Below are 23,115 nucleotides of genomic sequence, written 5' to 3'. Positions count from 1 at the left end.
AGAGTTTAGATTATACCAATGGAGGAATAGGGTGTGAGGTTAATTCTATTAACATACCTATGTTTTACACTAATGATGTTTTTAAGATTAGAGCCATAATAGAAAAACACTGGCATATATTAGGGGTAGAAGATGCCATTAGTAACCTAGTTGGGGGAAGTCCTAGGTTTTGTTATAAAAACTATCTGAATTTGAGAAGAATGTTGTGCCATAAGAGACAGGTAGGGAACCATGTGTTTTCTACTAATACTACTCCCTGTGGTAAGTGCAATCAATGCACCTTTATTAATGTTGACACTGAGTTTAAATTACCCCTGAAAGATAAAGTATTTAAGTTTTTAACTGGCACTACATGCAGGACGATGAATGTGATTTATTTAGCTCAGTGCTCATCCTGTATGGCCTTCTATATTGGGAAAACTAATAGACAACTAAGAGAAAGGATCAGGGAGCACTGCTATAGCATTAGAATAGGTGATGAAAGGAATGCCCTAGCGAAACACCATAAGGCGAAGGGACCTTTACATACGTTTAACTTTTTTGTTATGCAGACAGTGGATACAGACTCAAGAGGTGGTGACTTAGAAACCGTCACCCTTGAAATGGAAACAAGATGGATTATTAGGTGCAAAGCAGATTGCCCCCCAGGCCTTAATGACAAGATTAGTTTATACCCATTTCTGAAGAAAAGAAGAATAAAAAGGGCCATAAAGAGGTAATATATTAATATTTTTTGCTATATTTACCTCTTTGTTAGCTATTTTGTCATTTTAATATTATTCTTATCAGTGAAACATGTCTCATTAATTAATATCTTACAGTATTTCCATAGTATTTTTAACTTATCTACTACTGCCATCTTGTGGATTTACTGTAAAATGCATTAAATTGTTAGAGCCATTTAGGAGCATTGATAAGACTCCTCTTTTAGATGTTCATACATATCTATATATATATTTTTATCATGTTTTCTATATATATAATTATTTATAAGCTTTTTATATTTTCCACCTAGTTGAATATGAATTTATGTTGTGGGTAATTTTATCTTGATTTTAATTGATTGCTTAATGAATTATATAATTAATCACCTGATTACTTTATGTATATAAGGACTGTGCTCTTTTCAGTTTGTTGTACAGTCTGATGAAGCCCATATCGGGTGAAAGCGCTTACTGAAATTAAATAAAGGAGTTCCTGTTCGTGAAGATTGAATCGTACTGTGTTATTGGTATACTGATAGTGTTTACAGTTACTGCATCTATACAGCACTTGTACAGCAAGCATCAGCGTTCCGCTCGTGACTAGTTTGTTTTAATTTACTATTTCTTCGGAACGCTGTACCTCCGGTGGATCTTCTGCTGCTTTTTGAACTTATTATTTGATTTACGTACGGAGGGCATGGCTTGCACTATGGATGGCGATGAGATCGAGGAAATTGAATTGGCGTATGTACCGGAACCTAACAGGGTGAAGGAACGGATGTTTGGGAAGTTTTCGGAGTGTGTTGCAGGAAAAGAGAATGTGCTGCTATTTTTTGAACCCAGCGAGGAGCGTGGGTCTGAATTAGACGACGCGGATGTCCTGGTATCGCTGGCTGAGGATTTAGACCTGCTTGAATCAGACTTTTTAAAACTAAAGAGATTGCAGCTGCAACGGCAGCACTTTGAAGCGTGCTTGAAGAAACAAATAATACCGAGAGGGCTTCGGGTCCTCAAAATGCCTACCACAGGTAACCAATACCCAGAACTTTTGTGTAAATGGCAGAGACTAAATATGGAGCTTAGCTTTAACTATATGAAACTCCTCATTGAGTACCATAGACCCGAGGAGGAATTACTTAGAGAGAAAGTAACTGAAATGCATAGATTAATTAATGCAAAGTATCAAACTGTTAAAAAGACTTTGGGTCTTGATAGACTTATGGACAATGTTTTGTTGTATGAGAAAAGACTGGTAAATCAGAAAAAGACAAAGATTGAAAGGGACATTATGGACTTCAAAAACGGCCATGTCTTCACCTGGCCTAGGACTGTTAATACTAATGAATATGGTAATAAAAGAAGTCATAAAGAGACTGACATGCATAATGTGAATAGACTGAATGTACCTGAATATACTGTAGAATCGACTATTGTTTCTAATGTTGAAACCCCCTCTACTAACCAGGTTACTAATAATGTAGATGCATGTGAGAGTGAGAGTATACATAATGTGAATTTATATCCTAAGGTAGTTGAAAATAGAACTAAGCCTGCACGGATAGAGAATGTTATTCCCACAAATGTTAAAGGCATAGTTGACTCCATTAACACTAAGAATAACGAAATGAATGTGGTTAAGAAAAAGATTGTATCCATAGAGAATGGGAAAGGTATTGACACTCAGGTTGTTAGACATGAGGTCCCTTTCCCCATACAGTCCCCCCGGTTCAGAGGGAGATCTCGCTCAATGAGCAGAGGACGACAAAAAAGGAAAATGACAGATGCAGTGCAGATAGGACCCACTATCAAGAAGATGTGGGCCAAATAATGGCATCTTTAGTCATTAATCTGTCCAAAAGAGATCTCACTACATATGAAGAACAAGTTTTGAATAAAGGCCTATCTTTTATTCCTAGTAGAAGCAGTGATTTAACTGACTCTATTATAGATATGAAGTTGTTTGCCAGGAACGTTCAATTAAAACTGGATTTTGGCACTACTGATAGCGATAGAGTGTTGAATATATTCAAACCAGTTAGTACTTATATACCTCCTTTACATCCTGTATTGGAGACTTTTACTAAACTTGTTGAGAATGATTTATATGAATATTATTCAGAAAGAGATACATATAAGAATAAGAAGTGTTTTAGGAAGAGAAATTTAACCAATCTAGAAAGAAGGGCCTTACAGGATTTGAGAATGGATAGGAATATTATTATTACACCGGCAGATAAGGGGGGACCTATTGTGGTAATGGATTATCAACATTATGTTAATAACATGAGTAAGCTTCTTAGTACAGATGGATCGTATACGAAATTGGATATTAATGAACTAATGCTGAAAGTATTCAGAGTTTATGACACGATAGATGATTTGTTTAGAAGCAAGTTAATAAAAAAAGAATTTTACAATTTTCTTAAAGTAAATCATCCCCTCATACCTATACTTAAAGGTCTACCAAAGGTTCATAAGGGATTAGATGACCCCCCGATGAGACCCATTGTCTCTGGCAGTGGATGGTTAACCGAACCATTTTCTTTATTTGTTGAATATCATCTTAGGAATGTGGTCAATGAGAATCCCTTTGTTTTAAAAGATAGTAAGCATTTCTTACTAGATCTTTATGACTTTTTATCGACATTGAGTGAGGAAACTGATTACTACATGGTAACGTTTGATGTGACAAGCCTTTTTACTGTGATCCCAAATATAACAGGAATAGAAAGTATACAGAATTACCTAAAGAAGTACACTGAGATGGACACACAATTTATAGAACTTCTAACTTTATTCTTAGAGATTATCTTGGAAAATAACATCTTTATTTTTGAAAAGGATATATACATACAGAATGATGGCGTAGCTATGGGCACTTCTTGTGCCAATAGCTACGCCAACATTGTCATGGCGGAATGGGAAAAAGAAAGTTTATTCCCTTCAGAATATTTTAGGAAGCATGTACTTTTCTATAAAAGATTTGTAGACGATCTTTTCCTGATATTTGAGGGTAGTGAGTTCTCACTTCTACAATTTGAGAAAGATATCAACAGCTTAACTGATTTTTTGAAGTTTTCTATGAAATATTCGAAAGTGTTTATTTCCTATTTGGATGTGAATATTATGAGGTTACCCAATGGGATTGTGAATACCTCTACACATAGGAAACAGTGTTATAGGAACACCTTGTTGCATCGAGAAAGTATGCACCCTAAACACATTTTTGATAATGTGCTTAAGGGCCAAATTATGAGAGCCTCGAGGCTTAATCCCACTGAGGAAGGTTATGATGAAGAATTAGTAGGGTTAAAAGATAGATTTTTAGAAAGACACTATAGTATGGAACAAATTGATGGAACTGTGTCTGAAGTACGAGCTATGAGGGACACTCGAGCAAAACCCTATTTTTCAAAACCCCTGGAAAAGAGTTTAGATTATACCAATGGAGGAATAGGGTGTGAGGTTAATTCTATTAACATACCTATGTTTTACACTAATGATGTTTTTAAGATTAGAGCCATAATAGAAAAACACTGGCATATATTAGGGGTAGAAGATGCCATTAGTAACCTAGTTGGGGGAAGTCCTAGGTTTTGTTATAAAAACTATCTGAATTTGAGAAGAATGTTGTGCCATAAGAGACAGGTAGGGAACCATGTGTTTTCTACTAATACTACTCCCTGTGGTAAGTGCAATCAATGCACCTTTATTAATGTTGACACTGAGTTTAAATTACCCCTAAAAGATAAAGTATTTAAGTTTTTAACTGGCACCACATGCAGGACGATGAATGTGATTTATTTAGCTCAGTGCTCATCCTGTATGGCCTTCTATATTGGGAAAACTAATAGACAACTAAGAGAAAGGATCAGGGAGCACTGCTACAGCATTAGAATAGGTGATGAAAGGAATGCCCTAGCGAAACACCATAAGGCGAAGGGACCTCTACATACGTTTAACTTTTTTGTTATGCAGACAGTTGATACAGACTTAAGAGGTGGTGACTTAGAAACCGTCACCCTTGAAATGGAAACAAGATGGATTATTAGGTGCAAAGCAGATTGCCCCCCAGGCCTCAATGACAAGATTAGTTTATACCCATTTCTGAAGAAAAGAAGAATAAAAAGGGCCATAAGGAGGTAATATATTAAAATAAAATATATATTTTTTGCTATATTTACCTCTCTGTTATCTATTTCATTTTAATATTATTCTTATCAGTGAAACATGTCTTATTAATTAATATCTTACAGTATTTCCATAGTATTTTTAACCTATCTACTACTGCCATCTTGTGGATTTACTGTAAAATGCATTAAATTGTTAGAGCCATTTAGGAGCATTGATAAGACTCCTCTTTTTAGATGTTCATACATATTTATATATATATATTTTATCATTCTTTCTATATATATGATTATTTATAAGCTTTTTATATCTTCCATCTAGTTGAATATGAATTTATGTTGTTGGTAATTTTATCTTGATTTTAATTGATTGCTTAATGAATTATATAATTAATCACATGATTACTTTATGTATATAAGGACTGTGCTCATTTCAGTTTGTTGTACAGTCTGATGAAGCCCATATCGGGTGAAAGCGCTTACTGAAACTAAATAAAGGAGTTCCTGTTCGTGAATATTGAATCGTACTGTGTTATTGGCATACTGATAGTGTTTACAGTTACTGCATCTGTACAGCACTTGTACAGCAAGCATCAGCGTTCCGCTCGTGACTGGTCTGTTGAAACATTGACATCAGGTTGTGAGGGGGGATAAACTCCAACTCCCACAGTCACCTGAGAGAAGAAAGATAAAAAATACATACATTACTACCTGCACTATTATGTATGGTGATCCCACACACACACATACAGGCGAGGTTCCACAACTGCAGTACACATAACACATTTTTTTTCTGATCCCATGCACAACACAAATGCAGACTAAAACATACACACACAAGATAGTCCAAGTAAACCACATGCACTGCACCGACGTCCAGTTAATGTTGCCATTACTATACACTTGTGAGGCTAGTGATATGTCAGTGTATGTGATAGACCTTCACCTGAAACAAAGTGCCACTGTATTCAGCATACAATTGCCTCCTGCATAGTAGACTGCATGGACATTCACAAAAATAAGTGCAAATGTGTTACAGATCCTACACATACACTAGTGTGATTACTGATACAATGCCATGTAGTTAACGCCTGAGACTGAACATACAAACAGTGTACTCTGGCTAAGCATATCAGTTGTGTATACAGCAAAATGGCAGCCATTAACATTGTTTGGGTATATATGAGCCATATAAAATCATTATCACACTCACCAGGTACAGGACTTTGGACTCCGTCCACACCTGACATACCTATGGAAAGGTGAGAGAGAGGTATTGTAAGCAATAACAAATATGGCATTGTTACAGGATAATATATGAATATACTTACATGCACAGTAGGTACTGTGATATCGCCTACACTGCTGACATTCTGTGTTACAAACAACCCCCCCAATGTAGCTTGACCTGACATCTGTATACTGGTATGCAGAGGTTGCCAAAATGGCTGATACAGTATTACAGTGATGCATTCAGGAGGCTTACCTGGACACTGCTGTGCTGTGGAGGGTGTGGCACCCACCTCTATGATGTATGGGATGATGGATGCTTGGGAGCTGGTGGTTGATCCCAGGTTTGCCAGGAATTCCTCTGTGGCCAAGAGTGGTTCTACTGCTGCATGCCCCCCACCAGTGCCAGCACGGTCCCCAGCTACAGCAGCACCCTTTGCTGTGCAGCATTTATCATGCCCATTGCTCTGTGATGGACCTGCTCATAGCTTCTGTCCTGTAGCCTTATGCGGTTCACTGTTGTGACAAGGTCAGCCCACATTGCAGAATGTGGCTCATGATTGTGTTGAGTCCTGAAGAGCAGAATGATGTGATGCAGTCTTAGGCCATCCAGGATCTCATCATTTTCCACAGCTGTAAATGGTGGGTGCCTCCATCAAATACATCCTTTCTGAAAGATAAGAATAGGGGTACACATCACAAGACCACACATTGCTATCCACTATGTACACACCTTGCACAGCCACATTGGCCTGCACTATGCACTGTTACCTGCCACATCATACCCCACCATCTATCAACACAGTCTGTATGTGTCTATCAGCAACATAGTAGCAACACTGGTTATGTCCCTGTGTGCCACGATGGAGTGTGCTGAATGTCTACATTCCCATCAATGCCATCTACTGTGTTGTGTCCCCTATGGCTGACATCCCACTACCATGTCAAACAGCCACTGTTCAACAAATAGGTGTGTGTTATTACTAGTATATGGGGATAGTCCAGAAACAACCATGTGCCACAATGACAGACAGCAATGCAAATATACTGTAGGGTATCATCCCTGTAGGTGTCCTTCTTCTCCAGTGCATAGATGTATGCAGAATGTGTACAGGTGCCTGCTATATGTGTCCCCTTTTCCAGAAACATGTGGATGTCTGGCAAACGGTTAGACAATAATTTTGGTTGTTCTTTGATGATGAAAAATCTGGCTATCACGCACCAGAACCCTCAAAAACTATTATACATTAATATCTATTACTGTATTCATACATTTATGGTGTATGATCATTATGTACAATCTGTTGCTCAAGTTAGGCCTGTGTCCCCCTCTACTAATGGCTATGACCTGCAGTCCTGCTGTACGGGGTTTCCAGGTATGCTAGCCATAGCTGTCAAGTGATGAAATATGAATGTCAGCAACACAGTGACCCAGCCAGTGTACATCAGTGACAGTCAGGGACACCAGTACAATGTCTCAGCTATTCCTGTGTGACATGACAATACATCATGTGATATGCCATCTGTGTCTTTCATTACTCACTGTCACTATGTCTAACACACAATTCAGTGGCATCCATAAAGAGCTGACCATTGAAGGAGGGAGCCAGAGGGCCACAACTGTGATCTAAGTCACAGCAGGGCAGAGTTGAGAGGCATGGCTGTAGCTTTTGGACAGCAGACTATCAGCAACATGTCTGAGCTATTCCTGTGTGACATTCACAGAGTAACAGGAGCTAAATGACAGTACATCATGTGATATGCCATCTGTGTCTACCATTACTCATGGGTACTATGTCTAACACACAATCCAGTGGCATTCGTAAAGGAGCTGACTATTGAAGGAGGGAGTGAGAAGGCCACAGCTGTGATCTAAGTCACAGCAGGGCAGAGTTGAGAGGCATGGCTGTAGCGTTTGGACAGCAGACTATCAGCAACATGCCATTCCCAGAGATACTGCAGGCCTACTTTTGTAATCCCTGTTCCCCATAATTGCATCCTCCCATCTTTATTCCATTAGATTGAGACTGTATTACATACCTGGTAGAGTGCTGTAATTGTTTTGTGCATACATCCTGAAGACAACTGATTCTGAAAATGCAGTATGGCTTGGTAAAGAAAGGTACAGACTTGTTTATCATACGCAGCTAATTTCCTTTTGTAGGTAATGCTCAATAACAAGATTGCCTGTGCACCAGTCAGTGGCTCAGACTTGCTAATTACATCCAGAACAGCTGGATTGCAATTTTATTAGCTAATGACATGGCACAATAATGCAACATTTAAGACCTTCATGTAGGCCTTGGCCTTTTTCCTAGGCTTTTAGAAGGACATTATTGAGGTGTGAAGACTACAGTTTTGCAGATAGTTGGTACAAATACTGTCCACTGTTGGGATTTATGTGGTATGTTTACAGTTTTGCATGTTATGTTTGGGCATTGTCAAATGACTTTCTGAGTATGTGGCAGTTTAGTGTTAAACAATGTGGGTGAGTTAAGTAAGGGGGAAGACAGATGTGAGTGTCATACATCATACACATCAGAATATGCATGTTGCTGCAGGCAGACTGTAAAACATGTCCCTGTCACTTGACCTCTGCCCCCCACCCGTTCATGTATGGGTGTAGTGTGGATAACTTGTTCTAGGTGGTTGTGAGGTATGGTAGGTCTGTAGAAGGTAGCGGAACATACTGCTACATATGCTGCAGGCTGCAGCTGCTGTTTTTTGACCAAGACTTATACTGCGAAGTATGACCACATTGAAGGAAAGCAAGCTGTATGTGTCAGTGAGGGAGCAGTGTCAGCTCTGTCATTACAGCAAAGCCAGAGTGAAGGTGCAACTAACAGTCCAGGTGAGGCATGTGCTTAAGGTACATACGTTATGTAACAGTGCCAACTGGAGAGTGTCAGGCGATATATAGGTATCCTATACATATTTGTGCAGTGTGTCACTACCTACAGTCTTTTGATGTGCTATCATGGGTAGCATTGAATGCAGCAGCAGCAACCTGTTTTGGTTAAAATTGCAGGACTCCGTCATTATTAATTATACTCACAAGCATGTCACTGAAGTGCAACACACTGTTTTCGAACCCAGGACTGTGGGTGGCACAATGTACAGCATGCTAGGGATTTAACAGATCAAACAACTGAGTTAATACTGCAACACTTGTATTTGCAAGATATATGTACATGCATACAGTCTGTTACATTGAAGTCGCATTGGCATGTGTGTTTTGATGGGTAAGACGTGTGACTCTGAACTGTCTGTCATGATTTTCTAAGCTCACCCTGCACTAACGTGTCAGTACTTTAGTGCACAGAAAAAGTTTTGTGACAACTGTGCCAAAAGTAGGCAGCACAATTGTGGACATTCTACAGCAGTCTGTGCAGTTGACAGCTATACATGCTATCCCAGGCCTCCACATCCATCCATCGTTATTTATTTGTCTGTGTACTGGTTTGGTGTCTGCATCACAGTCCCAAGTACACTGTCAATTTTCTCATTATATGTACCAGCAGTGTGTCATTGGTGATCAGGATATGTTTATGGAAACACCTGTTTTACTTCAGAGCTGAGTGGCCTTGTAGGCTAATGCACTGTGCCGTAGTTGACAGGGTCCAAATGTGCCTAACAGTGTCAGAAATATAGAAGGAGATTATGGAAGTTTTAAGCAGTTTTAAGTGGGTTTGTTCGGGTTTGTATGGAGTGCCGCACCACTTAGCTCTGCTTAAACCACCCTAATTTTAAAAAAGAAAAAAGGGGTGATAGGAAAGTGGTGAACTGGAGGCAAGCAGGGGGAAAAACAACTGAAAGGCAGGTAGGAATGTGCAAGACAGGTGTAGGAAAGGACACTAGCTCTCCATTTTTTGTACAGCAACACCTGTGCAGGTTAATGTGAATTTGCAATTTGAAGCCACACACGCCAGAGACAGGGATGAGGGTGACATAACTGTGTTGATTAATTCATGTAATGATTGACTGTCTCCAGTGGACAAGGGTGTAAAATGGAGATCTATGTATGGGGAGATATTTTTTTGTGGGACAAATGCCATTTTTTCCAGGGAGAGAGTGGAATGTTGGGGAAGGGATATAGGCACATGTGGGGAGGTATGCAGGGTAGGACCAGTTGCATTTGCAAACAGGCAAGTCAGACAACACAGCATACAGGGGTGGTGTGTAACACATGAGGGGGGTAAACACCTTGGATAGAGAGGGTGTTATGGAATTAGAGAGCCATGTGACCCCAGACGGCAGCAATGAGACTGAGCTTCCCATCCATGGGCAGTCAACGCTGCTCCTTCACTGCCCTGAAGGTGACTCTGCTAGGCTGGGCACTGGGGCCACCTTGCCCATCCAGATTGGCCAGTCTGCCCTCAATCCATCACAGGAGATCCTTGTAGCCATGGTGCATGATCCTGTGCACTATCTCTGGTAGCTATTGCTGGGTGACAACCCCCCTCCATGCCTACTCTTGAGTGTGTCAATCCCCTGAGGCTGTTCCATCCATAGGTGGTGCAGGGCCAGAGGAGGGGACAACACCAGATGTGCTGGGACCTGGTGCCACAGCCAGCTGCAGTAGGGTAGGCAGATCACCAGGAGCCAGCCTGCCCAGTCAAGCCATGGTACTGAAGTATTTCAAAGTCTATAGGTTAGTAATGAACAGAACATTCAGTTAGTTTTAACAGCATGCCAGAAAGCTCCAAATAACCCAGTAACATCACATCGCATAGCATATGGAATACAACAATAAGTGAGATAGTCAGTATAGTAACAGCATGCCAGTAACAGTTACATCATAAGGCCAACAACATTGTAATACATAACAATAATAAAACACAAGGCCAAACATAATGTTTTGGAACAACAGATGTTAATAGTAAACCATAACCGATGTATAACAATAATAAATAATGATGCAGATAAGGGGTGGGGGAGGCAGAAATACAGACTATTAATGCTGGTATAGGCCATATTGTTTGTAACAGTACTTTTATATACTCTACAGGTCTGCCCTTACTTTATGTATACGACTGCCTATAACTTCTGTAGCATGTACGCACCTCTCAAGCTATCCACATGGGGCAGTATGGGCCAAGATGTAGCACATGCAGGTACACAACTACAGGAGACTATTACATGTCAAGGGGACATATATGACTGCTAAGTTGTACTTTGGACTGATGTAGTGTGACTGTGCTATTCACATAACTCATGTCCATGATAGATCTGTGACTGAGGGATTAGACAATGGTGATCACAGTCCATGACATTGTGACACTTGAAAAACATGTATTGTGCATATTAGAGAGAGTTTATGACTATCATGCCCTCCTTGGCAGACATGGGGTTAGATTATCAGCAGACATTCACAGACACAACAGGCATACAGCCATACCAAGATTATAAATTTTATTTATTGTATTAACTTTTATTAGTATTGTACTTGTTGCCCTTATTTTCTGATGTCTTATCACATTGCTGAGCAATCCTGTTAACACTCTGGTACATCTGAACACAGAAAGTTTTAACCCATTCTAATGACTATTACAGCCATTTATTTACCTGCAATTTATGTGGGGAGAACATCTGTTAACAATACATAACTGCTTCTATAATATTTAGTTGTACTTGTCACTAGATTTGAACCCTGGTATGTATGTGACAAAATGTACATGACACCTATCATTTATCAGACTGAGCTACTGAGCCACTGCTGCATATTGATTGACTGATATGTGCCTAGAGCTTAGCTGGTAACAAAATATGACCTGGTAAAGAGGTAGAGAGCTTTACAAGACTGCAGTGACACATGAACACACATGCATGAGATCCATGCATGGCTGAGGTTGTAGGTGACCTGTGGGTTAATACATGGAATGCAGGTGTAGACAACAAACTCCTAGTGACTGGGAATATCTGTGATGTGTACAAATTGTATCAGAGTGCTGGGTTGGCTACCTCACCCATATACATTTGTAGACAGCATATTTGCAGTCTACAGCTATTACAGTTTCATACTTGCCTACAGCAGTGTACCTAAGAGCAAGAGTGCATATAGCTGAAATGCAATGGTTAACACAAGACAATCCTGACATATACAATATACCCTGGGCTTTCCTATGATTTCTTCAGATCTTAGTGCAGAAAAATATCGTAATCCATTATATCGTGTAGTACAGCTCCACATCTACAGTTTAGCAGAACACTTTTAATAGCTAACCTTCAGTCACTTACTGGTATTGTTTGTGCTTTAACATTGCAGCAGATGTAATACCTGATTTCATGACCATCAGCCCAAAATACACACATATTGCACGACACAGCTTTATTACAGGTGACTGCATGCAGTGATTGTTATATATTTCCAGTCTTTATTGCAGAACAGTTCATATAATACAGGTGTTGCACTACAGCTGTAATTCCACAATTAATGCAGTAGAAACATTTACTTCTTTCACATTATTAATGCAGTAGAAACTTTATTAACTTAACATCAACAATGTAGTAGAAACTTCATTTCTTTAACATCATTACTGTACTAGAAACTTTATTTCCTTAACATTATCAGGTTTCATCCTTTAATCTTTATTGAACTGTATCTGGCGTTACTCACTTATTTCAGTCCAGGTCTATGACCACATTCATTGCAGTACAATCAAAACTGAATATACCTAGTGGCAGTAATTAATTTATTCTTTCTTGCTTATATGACTATAGATTGCAAGTTACATCTGTACTCACCACACTCACAGTGCAACCTGCCCAGGCAGCCTGCATGGGCCTCTAGGTTCTGAGCTCTCTCCTCTACAGCTGTGGGGAGAGAAACAAACCATTATGCATACCTGTCTATCACACATTCAGAGTAGGTTTTGGTAAAACAATGATAACAATATTTACAAACTTGTGGGGCATTCCCATCTCAAGCATCTTGGACCCAGGTAGCCAAAAGATCCTCCTTATGATGCTTCAGGCCATAATAATCATGATGCACCTGCTCAACTGTGCCGTGGACACCAGTTGCACTGGTGAGATTGCATGCAAGCTGGTCCAAGGCTTCAACTTGTACTCCGATCTCTGGTACTAGCCATGCCATCAAACCAGGAGTCCAACCATGACCCTGGACTCCAGAATTCTCCAACGCTACACCTCTAAGCACCCACCCTCTCCACCTCCTGACATAGTTACTGCCAAGTTCAAACTGCAACATGTCATTCCCACCTGTTGCACTTAAATAAAGCGGTCTTCCTGCACTTTACTGTCATTGGGCCATTTTTAAAAATGTGGTGCTTCGCTTAGAACCACACGACCCACTGAGCTCAGCTGAGCAGTCCTCAAACTAGCAATGCTGAGCAATACTTAGTGATGGGCAAACCAGCTTAGCAGGGATGAACAGTGCTTAAATGGGCACTGCTTAGCAGTACTTCCTACCGCTTATCAACATGCAAACCAACCAAGCATTGCTAAAACATTCCTGGTTTAAGCATTGCTTGGCAAGACTTAGCTGTGCTTAGCAGAGCATGGCTGGGTGCACCAAAATGGGATTGAAATATAATTTTCATATTGTGTATTGAAAACTTAACTGCATAATAGCATGTCTCTCCGTACATATAATATTCAGTCAAGGCTTTAAGAATACATGTCATAATGCATATTTGCAACATATATGCTTGATAATCTAAAAACTCACAAAAACAAATAAAAATCCCAAAGGCAGTCAGCGAATGTAGAAACAGCTTGAAGAACGACTGTAGACTGTGTACAAGTGCTCAAAATGTGCAAGCACCACTTTAATACATAAAACAATAAAAACTGGTTAGCACTTTTGTTTCACAATATGTAAAACTTCATCAGACAAAGTTCACAAATGTCACTTCCTTTATGCTTTACCATCCATTCTTATTGGTTGCTACACATTAATGCTGAATTTGAAATAACTCACACATTAATCAATTACTGTAAGGGAACCACTGCACAGTGAATGTATACTCTTACTTAACATTAAAACAAAAACACAATGGGTTGCTAAAATGTTAAATACACTAATGCATAATAAAATTACTCTTTAAAAACAAGCTATATAAGCAAGAACATATTTTTATTTTTAACTTTCTCCTAATTGTTTCTTGCACTTATATATGATCCATTTATAACCTACGTATTTTTCATATGTATATGTATAGCCCATTTATTGTGAGTTCAGATGAACTTTTTTCCTTTCCAGTTACTTTAACTTCAAAATGGGGGAGACAAAGCTTCTCTCATTTACACCTGGCCATCTGTCATCCTGTTGGTGAATCTGCCATTTAAGTTCACTGATTTCTAACATCAGTGCCCATGGTTTATTGTCATCAATAATGACATGATCTATAGCCATGTAATGAAAGGCATGCCTGTCATTGTTGGTGATATGCTTTGCTAGGGCATTATTTGTATTATGTTTTTTAATGGCATACTCATAAATTCTCTGACAGAGCCTTCTCTCCAGCTTTCCAATATAGAAACACGGGCAGGATTTACATGAGGCCAAGTATACTACTGCTTTAGAGGTGCAAATATATCTGTTCCTAAGGTAATATGTGTTATTCCTAACAGTGAAGCTGTTCGACACTTGAAATTTATTAAACCATGTGCAGCCTCCACACCTAACCATTCCTTGTTTGCATTTTATTTCTCCTCTCTGTTTTGTCCTCAGTAAATCCTTAAAATTTGGCCCCTTTCTATATAGAATTCTTGGGTTTTCCCCTATTCTCCGTCTTATATTTGAATCCTCTAATAGGATAGGCTAGTTCTTTTCAAAAATGATCCTTTACATGGCAGTGTCCTGATTAAAGGTCAGAACCAAGGCTTTTGAAAATTCAGATGTTACCCCTTCTTTTTCATTTTCCAATTGACACTGGGTCTTGTCCTTACTGTGTGTTATCTCATGTGGCTGAACTACAGACTGCTCAGAGGTGCCACAGTGGCTTAATATAGGTTGGAAGTGTCCGTTTAGTATTTTTATGGTAACCTCTGAGATTAATTCATCCACAAGATCAGAGGGATAGGCCCAACTAAGAAACATGGACGGCAAGGTGTTAACTTCTTCAGTAAAGTCATTGTACATGATGACCATTTGGGTCACACTGACAAGTTGCCCCTTCACAACCGACCTCTTTTGATGGAAAGGGTGTGAACTGCTGAAGTGCAAAAAGGAATTGGAATATGTCACTTTCCTGTGAATCTTAACAATCTATCTGGTGTTAATAGTATCTTTAAGAAGGCAGATGTCAAGGTAATGAATGGAATGAGTGCTACGATCAAAGGTGAACTGCAAGAAAGCTGTAGTCTTATTGATATAATTCAAAAAGCTTTCCAACTCTATGAATGGGCCTTGGCATATGACACAAATGTCATCCTGGAATCGCTGATAATCCTTAATATGGGGGTAAAAGGTAGATGAAGACATAAATTTCCTCTCCCACTAAGCCATGATGACATTTGCAAAAGCTCTGCCACATGGTGAGCCCATGGCTACACCCTTACACTTTAAGTAAAATTTGTTATCAAAGGAGAAAACATACTTGATCTCATCATCACGAACATGGGATCACAATGTTCAACACCGGAAGTATACCCCTCACTGGTGAGATCAGATCATAAACTAATCTCGCTGGAGGTCCTCATCCCGCCCCCACCTGAAACAAAAAAGACCACAGTGAAAAACTTCTCAAAAGCCGACTTCACACTTCTAAAAACTAGTGTGGTCTCCTTTAAGGCCCCTGAGCCAGTGGTAAACATTACTCAAACCGCTGAATCACTTACAAATGCCTTCTACCAGCACCTACAGGACTGCATGGATCAGACAATCCCAAACAAAACTAAGACTCTTTGTACCAAAGGCAAGCGTCCAGTCTGGTGGACCACAGCCATAAACAAGCTCTACAACAAAAGGAGGAAGCTACTACAAGATAGAGCAAAATCCTTGAAAGGTAAGACACCTTTGATCATTATAAGTAAAAACTAAGAGCTCTCATAAAATCATCCAAGGCAAATTTTGAGAGAAAAATCGCCAAGGATTCAAAAGACAATCATAAGGCCTTCTTTAGCTATGTTAGAAACCTAGGAGGAAACTCCCAGATATGCACAGAATTAGTTCAAAATGATGTGAAGATTACTGAACCTACACACATTGCCAACATACTGGCTGACAGGTTCAGTGCAAACTTCTCCCTCCCCAAAAGGAGAGATATCTATACCAGAGGATTGTAGCCCCCCAAACATCTCCAACGCCCAGGTGAGAACTGCTCTCTCCAAAGCAAAGAACACAGCATCCATGGGACCGGATGGTGTCCCCGGCTGTGTGCTCCATGAACTCAATGAGGAATTAAACCCGCAGTTAGGACAGCTGTTTAATCTTAGCCTCACCTCAGGATACGCACCAAGGAGTGGCGACGCGACTGTGGTCCCACTTCACAAGGGCGGTGCCTCCACCGACCCTGGAAATTACCGTCCCATTAGCTTGACAAGCCTTATCTGCAAAGCCATGGAGAGGATCATAATGGAACTCATAAATAAAGACATAGGGAACTTGCAGACTTTGGATCCAACCCAGTTTGGCTTTGTCAAAGGCAGATCATGCCTTTTAAACTTGGTTGACTTTTTCGAGACAGTCACCAAGGCCATTGATGAGGAAAGGCAGTCCATACACCCTACCTTGACCTGGCAAAGGCCTTCGACACATTACCCCTCTCAGGTATCATCAAAAACTCATCAGCTTGAATGTAAACCCATACATCACAAGATGGGTTGCAAACTGGCTAAGTGACAGAACCCACAGGGTCAGAGTTGCTGGAGCCATGTCAGACTCAAAGCCTGTCACAAGTGGTGTCCCACAGGGCTCAGTCCTGGGTCCACTCTTGTTCGGCATCTACTTTTCTGAAGTACAAGCAAACACAGGAGGGTTATGGCTGACAAAGTTTGCAGATGACTGCAAACTGGGGGCCATAGTCGAAAACACATCTGACACAGATATCCTTCAGAAGGGCCTCACAGAAACGGATAACTGGTGCCAGAGCCATGGCCTAAAGTTAAATGCCAAGAAATGCATAGTCGTACCCTTCGGGAAAAACAAGGTTACCCCTAGCTACCATATAGGTGGCAATCCACTGAGCACAGAAGAAGTCATCAGGGATCTGGGGACCCAGGTTGACAGTAGCCTTCGCTTGACACTCATGTTGCTAAAGTAGTTAGGAAAACCTTCTACATTGCCCACCTGATCATGAAGGGATTCACATCTAGATCAAGGGAGGTCATCGCCCCTGTACTCATCACTCATTAGACCTATGATTGAGTACAATGCCCCATTCGGAATGTATCTGACCAGACACCTGCAGCAGCTGGAAAGGCCCCAAAAGTTCCTCACCAAAAGGATAAAGGGTCTCAAACTATGTCTTATGCTGCCCGACTGAAAGAACTCCAGCTCTATTCAGTCTCATCCCGCTTGCTCAGAGGTGACCTGTGCCTGACATATAAGGCCATGTCAAACCCTGATTTGATGAATATGCTTCACCTCAAAAAATCTAGATCCCTCAGAACCACAAGGGCGGGAGACTTAAACCTTGACACGGTTATTAATAGAACATGCTGGAGGGACAGATTCATCACCCAGAGCACCCCTATGCTGTGTAACACAATCCCGGTACATGTGAGGCAGAGCACCTCGCTGGCCTTGTTCAAGAGGAATCTTGACCAATGGATGGGGGATCGCAGATATAGCCCAGGGATTACTTCAGTGTCACTGCTTGACAGAGGCACAGCAAAATAATAGGCATAGTTTTATTCAAACTAAAGGGGTGGCGAAAGCCAAATAACTATGGGCTAGGCTTATAAATGCCCTTGGGCAGATAGCCTAGTATGAACCTATGAACCTATGAACCTATGTAGTTATTAATAAGAACTAACTCTAGAAGTTCCATAATAAGCCTACTAGCCTCATGAGCCGCTTTATAATTTAACAACATCTCACTAACCCAATCCAGACCTACATCTTGTGGGATGACCGTATAAAGGTCTTTAACATCTATGGTAACTAAGATGTCATTGGCATCATAAGAAATTTTGTTTACCTGGGCTAAAAGGCTCCATGAATCTTTACAGATCTATGATTCCTTTGCTATGATTTTTTTTTCAGTTCATAATCCACACACTGGATACATGCTGGCGTTATGGAATTCCTGCCATCCGCAAGGGGTCTCATTGGGGGGGGGGTCTCCAAACTCTTGTGGATTTTGGGAATACCAAAAAACACCAGTATTCTGGGCGTAATTATATTTAAATAATTAAACAGGTGATTGTCTATTCTCCTTTCAAGGAACATGTCAGTTATTTGCAAATGAATCCTTTTATATCCCCCATTTAGCTCATTCTGTGAGACTTCTTTGTATGTGTCAGTACTTAAAACTTTAAAAATGTAACACACAAAAGGACTTTAAAGTTTATAATTATTCTGAATTCATAATTAATGCTGAGGCAGCTTACCTGTTATCTAAAGGCATGACTTTTGTACCAACAAAATGTTTTGATTTCACAACCACAATTATTGACTTGAAGTTGTTTTTAAAAAAAGTTAATTGTGCGCTATTGTATGAACATAATTCACAAAGACTGTTTGATAATACATGGAATGTTAGTTCTACTGATAACCCACCACTACACCCCAAACTTGCTACATATGAAAGGTTACGTGAATTACATATTAAGAACTTACACAATAGTAGGAGTAGACATTTAAAGGGTAATTTAAACTAAAGTAAACAAGCCACTTTGGTACTCCTGAAAAATGAGAGAATAAGAGTGATGAAACCTGACAAATAGGGGTGGGGTGGTAGTTATGAGTGTGGAAATGTATAAAAAAAATGTATCATGTTTTAAGTACTGACACATATAAAGAAGTCTCACAGAATGAGCTAAATGGGGGATATAAAAGGATTCATTCACAAATAACAGACATGTTCCTTGAAAGGAGAATAGACATTCACCTGTTTATTTAAAAATAATTACACCCAGAATACTGGTGTTTTTTGGTATTCCCAAAATCCACAAGAGTTTGGAGAACCTCCCCCCATGAGATCCCTTGTGGATGGCAGGAATTCCATAATGTCAGCATGTGCCCAGTATGTGGATTATTAACTGAAAAAAAAATCATAGCAAAGGAATCATAAATCTGTAAAGATTCATGGAGCTTTTTAGCCCAGGTAAAAAAAAAATTCTTATGATGCCAATGACATCTTAGTTACCATAGATGTTAAAGACCTTTATACGGTCATCCCACAAGATGTAGGTCTGGATTGGGTTAGTGAGATGTTGTTAAAATATAAAGTGGCTCATGAGGCTAGTAGGCTTATTATGGAACTTCTAGAGTTAGTTCTCATTAATAACTACATCTCCTTTGATAACAACTTTTACTTACAGTGCAAGGGTGTAGCCATGGGCTCACCATGTGGCAGAGCTTTTGCAAATGTCATCATGGCTTACTGGGAGAGGAAATTTATGTCTTCATCTACCTTTTACCCCCATATTAAGCTTTATCAGTGATTCCAGGATGACATTTGCATCATATGGAAAGGCCCATTCATAGGTTCATAGGTGGGTGATAGGCTATCTGCCTGAAGGCATTTATAAGCCTTGCCAGAATGTGTTGGATTTTGCCACCCCCTTAGATTAGTTCCCTGTGCCTCTGTCCAGCAGAGCCACTGAAGTGATCCCCGAGGTAAACTTTCTGTTTCCCATCCACTCGTCAAGGTTTATTTTGAACAGTGTTAGCGAGGAGCTCTGCCTAATGTAGATTGGGATGTTGTTCCAAAGCATGGGAAGTCTCTGGGACATGAATCTATCCCTCCTGCACATCCTATTTAATGTTGTGGTGAGGTTTAGATCCCTAGAGCATGTGGCTCAAGGGGATAAGGTTTTCTTTAGGTGGAGCATGTCCATCAATTCTGGGTTGGACATGGCCTTGTATGTCAGGCAGAGATCACCTCTGAGTAGACGGTATGCAACCGAGTACAACTGGAGTTTTATCAGTCAAGCTGCATAGGGCATCTGTTTGAGGCCATTGATCCTCTTGGGGAGGTACTTCTGTAGTCTTTCCAGCTGTTGCAGGTGTCTTGTATGGTACATCCCAAATGGGGCATTGTACTAAAAGATGGGTCTGATGAGTGATGAGTAGAGGGGCACAATGACCTCTTTTGATCTGGATGAGAACCCTTTTGTGATTAGGTGGGCCACATAGAAGGATTTTCTAACCACTTTGGCAATGTGATCATCAATGGTGAGATTACTATCTACTTGGGTCCCCAGATCCCTTATTACGTCTTCCGTATTTAGGGGACTACCACCTGTGTGGTAGTTTGTGGGTACTTTGTTTTTTCCAAAAGGGATGACTATGCACTTTTTGGTATTTAGCTTGAGGCCATGATTTTGACACCAGGTATCCATCTCAGTGAGACTCTTTTGGAGGATGTCTGTGTCAGCCGGAGAGTCAATTATAGCCCCTAGTTTGTAGTCGTCTGCGAACATGGTCAGCCATAGTCCTCTTGTGCTTGCCTGTACCTCTGAAAAGGATATACTGAACAAGAGTGGTCCTAGGACTGAGCCCTGGGGAACACCACTTCTAACCAGTTTAGAGTTGGGCCTAGCTCCTGCAACTCTCACCATGTGGGTTCTGTCCATGAGCCAGTTGGCAACCCATCTTGTGACTTAGGGGTTTATGTTCAGGCTGATGAGCTTGTCTATAATACCAGAATGGGGAATGGTGTCGAAGGCCTTAGTGAGGTCCAGGTAGGCTGTGTGAACCACATTTCCCTCATCTATAGCCTTGGTAACTGTCTCAAAGAAGTCTACCAGGCTTAGGAGGCATGATCTGCCATTAACATAGCCAAACTGGGTATGGTCCAGTGTTTGGAGGTTCCCAATGTCTCTGTTAATGAGTTCTATGATGATGCGCTCCATAGCCTTGCAGACCAAGCTAGTCAGGCTTATAAGGCAATAGTAACCGGGGTCTGTTGTGGCTCCACTTTTGTGCAGCAGAATAAACGTTGCTGTGTGCCACTGTATGGGTATGTAACCTGTGGAGTGGCTAAGTTTGAACAGTATGTTTAGGTGAGGGGTTAGTTCATCTTTGAGCTCATGCAGGACGCAGCCTGGGACACCGTCCGGTCTCATTGATGCTGTGTTTTTGGCTTTGGAGAGGGCTGTTTTAACCTGAGTGTCTGTGATTTCAGGGACTTTACATTCTTCTGGTATGGTTATGGGCCCTTTTGGGGGTGAGAGGGGGGTGAAGTTTGCACTGAACCTATCTGCCAGGATGTTGGTGATATCGGTCGGTTCAGTGTATTTTGTGCCATTCTGCACTAACTCTGAGCAGATCTGAGCATTGCCACTTAGATTCTTGACATAGCTAAAGAATGTCTTGTGATTATCTTTAGAGTCCTTGGCAATTTTTCTATCAAAGCTCACCTTGAATGATTTTATGATGGATCATAGTTTCTTGCTGATACTGATCAGGTATGTCTTTCCTTCTTGGGATTTAACTTTTTTCTGTACAAGTTTCCTCCTTCTATTGTATTGCTTGTTTATGGCAGGAGTCCACCAGATAGGTTTCCTTTTCTTGGAGGAGTGAGTCTTGGTTTTGCTTGGAATGGCACGATCCATGCATTCTTGTAGCTGCCTGTAGAATGCATTAGTAAAGGATTTTGCAACTTGGATAGTGTTATCCTTCAGCATGGGAGCTTTGAAACTTTCCACCTCAGTCTTAAGTAACGTGAAGTTTGCTTTTGAAAAGATTTTCATGGTGGCTTTCTTGTCCGAGGGTGAGGGCAGAATATGGATATCCAAAGTGATTTGTTCATGGTCAGATCTAACCAGCGAGGGGTTGACCTCTGGTGTGGAACGCCAGACGCCCTTGTTGGTGACGACCAGGTCCAATATATTGTCACCTCTGGTGGGAGTGTTGACCAGTTGGACCAGGGTGTTTGAGTTTATAAATTCTAGGAAAAGTTGGGCAAGGAAGTTAGTACTTGAGTAGTTCTCCCAGTTAATGTTTGGGTAATTGAAATCACCCAATATTAGGGTGTTTGGTAGGACCTTTATGTTTCAAGTGTTTCCAGAAATGTGGAATGGGGGTCATGGGACATGGTGGGTGATCTGTAACAAGCTAGAATTTGAAATGCAGTTTTGACCATTGTTAGTTGCACATGGATGATCTCTGAAGCATTGTGCTGTGCCACTAACCTGGAGGTGTGGGTATCTTGATGAAAATGGATACGCCCCCGCCTTTTGTATTTTGGTTTGGGTTCTGTGGCCAAAATGTATGGTATGAGTTGTAGCCTGGTAGTGCTGGGGCACTCTCTGGAGCCTTAAACCAGGTTTCTGTTACTGGACATATATCAATTTTCTCCATATTGAGGAGTGCCACGAGTGCGTGCATTTTGAGGTTTAGACTTCAGGCATTGAGTAGCATTACCCTCAGTTTTTTGTTACTTGTGCTATTTACAGCGGTGGGTTTGTCTTTTGAGCCTTGCCTAAAAAATACACTATGGGGGTGGCAAGAGCCTTGGCAAGTATGCAAAAGCCTAAGAGTGACAGGTGCAAGCCATCTCTAGCAAAGCAGCGTGGCTTGTCGAGCATGTTATCCCAGTCGAACAGACACTGGATCCCCTTTGAATGACACCAGAAACTTAGCCAATTGTTGAAATTGAGAATTTTTTCTTTATACCTAGGTATCATTCTTGGTAAGGACAGGATGCTACTCAGGGTCAGTGTCATACCGGCCTGGGCTACATGATCAGAAAACTCTTCCATGTCTCTTTTCATGTGGTCCAGGGAGGTACGGCTCAGGTCAATCACACCAACATGATCAATGACAGAGTCATATTTGTACTTGTTCTGGAGTGACCTGAGTGCTTGTGTTATGTGGCGGATCCTGGCACCCTACAAGCAGCTAACAGTAACCTTCTCCTTATTCAGCCTAGTGAGTGGGACATCAGTGTGCCTGACTATAGAGTCACCTATTA

This window comes from Protopterus annectens, chromosome 5.part0 (genome assembly GCF_019279795.1).
Source record: "Protopterus annectens isolate FY-2018-M chromosome 5.part0, PAN1.0, whole genome shotgun sequence".
Lineage (NCBI taxonomy): Eukaryota > Metazoa > Chordata > Ceratodontiformes > Protopteridae > Protopterus > Protopterus annectens.
Note: the sequence above shows the minus strand (reverse complement) of the source record.